We start from the raw sequence: 3062 nt of genomic DNA on the forward strand, positions 1-3062 counted from the left end.
ATATATATACACAAGCACTAGAAAACTGCACACATTCCTTGCACATTCCTGAGTCCGGAGACGACTTCCGAATCGTAATAAATTTCACACACATTTTTGATTATATCCATATATCTCCGTTTAGAAGCCACAGATCGAAAAAACGCAAGAATACTGTTTTGTGTATNTTTTCAACGCGAACCGAACGAGCCCAAAAACAAGTCGATCGGTTCAGTCATTATTAAGAAATAGCTGATTAAAAATCTCTCCCCTCCACTAAAAAACCTCATTTTCGCGTATATAAGGCACAGTGTGCTCGCGCAGTTCGAGCGCCACTTCGTTGCGCGTGAACTTGGCGCGAAGCACTACCGTGCCTCTTGATCCTGACGAGAATTTCTTTATTTTTTTAAGTATATATTTTTTAGATAAAGTAAAAATTTATTCACTATTACTACAATCACTCATAAAATTAGTGCTATATATTACTCTTTGCCATATATACTTCCACATGCTCAATTTCATTTTGTTAATATACAGATTGCGTTATTATTTAACAGTAGTGATCAAAAAAAATTTGGAAATTGTAAGACTTTTTTACCGCTTATTAAAGAACTACAATTTTTACATACGCATCCAGTTTATAGGACAAATGACAACATTAATATTTATGTACATTGTTATTTATTTGTAGCAGATAATCTCGATCGTCATGAAATAGATGGTTTTGTTCAATCTTTTTCAGCCAATAGTCCATGTTCAGTATGTAAGATATCTCGTAACGAATTACTGAGTGCAACTTATGAAAAACCTGAACTTTTACGTAATAGAAAATTACAAAATTGATGTTGAAAAAAATGATGTTACTACAACTGGGATAAATGAGAAATGTGTATTTAACGAAATAGAAGATTTTCACATTTTAGAAAACAGTGCTCTCGATATCATACATAATATTTATGAAGGAGTTTGCGAATATGATCTGTCTCAAATAATATTACAATACATTGTAAATTTAAAGTATTTCACACTTCAAGATCTAAATGATCGTATTGGAGCTTTTGATTTTAGCGTAAGTGAATTAAGTAATCGAATTCCTTTCGTAAAAAGAGAAAAATTAAATAATTACCGCAGATATATTTTTTTTACCGTAGATATAATGACCGTAGATATATTTCATAGTTTAAATAATTAGCATTTGGCAATTAAGAAAATCTTTTTAAGGCTCTAAAGTTTTCCAAACTAATTTATGTTAAATTATTTGGTAACACTTTAATAAAATACTATGATAAAAGAAAAACTACAATCGTTGCAATTGCTACTAAAAGGGAAATTACTGGTGATGAATCACCATACAAGATTAAGCAGCAGTGATCGAATATGTCCACACAAATGAAAAAAATAAAAACAGAAATAGAATTACTTGATTTTTAAATCAAGAACTCGGTACAAACGGCCAATTTTAAGTGACGCAATATGCGTCATCCATACTCTGATACAAAATTCGAGAAACGCATATGTGCATTTCCCGGAGCGAAGCTGAAACGTGCATTCACGCTGCGCAATGATATTTAATCGCGCGCACTTAATTGCGTTTACTCTACCGTCACGATCGAGCGCCGACACGGTAATAAAACTCACAGAAATTGTGACTTCACGTCTATAAAGTACTCTCACATTAATTTTTACGTATCCATTCTATAATATATATATAGTGAACGCGAAATAATTATTACAAATTGCTTTCACTTCGCGATATTTTATCAATTTTTTTTTAAGTCATTAGAAAAAGACACGTCAAATATTTCCAGGCGCGTAAAATTTCCGTCGAACACACACGTGCACGATATGCGTTTTTACATTGTATCTCTCGATTATGAATCATTTCGCTCTTGTCACAGTTCCGGATTTTTGCCGATTGCGAGCTTTATCGTATTTTGCGCGCGTAATTACTCTCCGATAAGGCATCCAGTTTCTGTTATCGCGCGTACAATGACGCAAGAGAAGTCTGTGCAGCGTGAGTGCATGCGCGTGTGAATGAATGCGTTCGTTATCACATCCCGAGAGCTCGCGGAGCCGATCGCAATCGCGCGCGCCTACACGCCTGGCATACGCCTCGGTTCTCGCCGATGCGAAAGCCCGGGATCTTTTACACTCGGCATAACGATGTAGTTATGTGCTCACGTATATGCACGAGCGCGGATAATATCCGACCACGGGTATCTCTATGGTCGTGCATCCTATCCGTTTTGTTTATTTCGCGCGCAAGCGGATTAGAGGCTCTCCGTTGCCCGGGCACTTGTGGTCTACACCTGTTATTGAATAATAACTACATACGGACCGAGCCGAACCCTCCCTTCAATCGAGTCTTGACCGAGCCACAGAGGTGTGCACATAAACCTAACGATCGTTACGTACGTACACACACGTACACACCAATGAAGTATCACGACGTTCGCGCAACAGAATTCCCGCGAAGCGAGAAGAAGCTTTTCGCGCGCGATTCGAGATACAATTATCGTCGACTCGTCTCGCCGATCTCTTCGAATCCGATAAAGATACGAGAAATAAAAATCGAAACGATAATACCAACGAGAAATCCGATACCTCGGTTTTTGAAGACTCAATGTGCTTAGAATACATCGTCGTTAACGATACATTCCAAAGATATCGTCACCCAGAGATATCACACGAAAAAGAAAAAAAGAATCATCGCCTTTCGTTCGCACCACGAAGCGCGCTCTTATCCGCGACGATAACTGATGCGGACCATTATTTAAGATTAACGTTTGTGCGACGCTCGCGATCTGATAAACGCACGACGCGAAATTGTATACGAACTGCGATTCCTTCCGTGCGAGAAGTCCGTTCAGAAACTCACGTAACGCAGACGTGCGCTATAAACCAGCGGAAAATATACACAAAATGTACCCTCGTGCGCGGGGATATATATACGCAGGAAGGAAGTTCGCCTTCTTGTGTTTGGCCGGACACGACTGCCGGCTAGAGATATCACCGAGATATATATATATATATGTTTATATGTATATATGCCTACATGCTCGAAGAGCCGGCGCGGCGCATAG

This window comes from Pseudomyrmex gracilis, unplaced genomic scaffold (genome assembly GCF_002006095.1).
Source record: "Pseudomyrmex gracilis isolate BER0280 unplaced genomic scaffold, ASM200609v1 scaffold_154, whole genome shotgun sequence".
NCBI classification, from domain to species: Eukaryota; Metazoa; Arthropoda; class Insecta; order Hymenoptera; family Formicidae; genus Pseudomyrmex; species Pseudomyrmex gracilis.